The sequence below is a fragment of the Hippocampus comes genome, unplaced genomic scaffold (genome assembly GCF_001891065.2).
Source record: "Hippocampus comes isolate QL1 unplaced genomic scaffold, H_comes_QL1_v1.1 scaffold34, whole genome shotgun sequence".
NCBI classification, from domain to species: domain Eukaryota; kingdom Metazoa; phylum Chordata; class Actinopteri; order Syngnathiformes; family Syngnathidae; genus Hippocampus; species Hippocampus comes.
The window spans coordinates 488,929-489,326 of record NW_017805008.1 but is presented as its reverse complement, the minus strand read 5'-3'; positions in this window follow the sequence as shown (position 1 = coordinate 489,326).

The following is a 398-nucleotide window of genomic DNA, read 5'->3' as shown; positions in this document are numbered from 1 at the left end:
ATGGCAAGCCACTTACCCAAGTGTCCATCAAATGTGGCATATACCAAGGTGATGCACTCTCCCCACTGCTGTTCTGCATAGGACTGAACCCCCTAAGCCAAGTAATCGCCAAAACAGGCTATGGATACCGCCTCAGAAATGGAGCTACGATCAGTCACCTCCTCTACATTGATGACATAAAACTGTATGATAAGAGCGAAAGGGACATAGACTCCCTGATCCACACAACCAGGATCTACACCAGGGACATCGGGATGTCTTTCGGGCTTGAGAAATGTAGTCGGATGGTGACTAAGAGAGGGAAGGTTGTCCACACTGAAGGGGTTTCACTCCCTGAAGGAACAATAACAGACATTGAGGACAGCTACAAGTACCTCGGTATACCACAAGCCAATGGG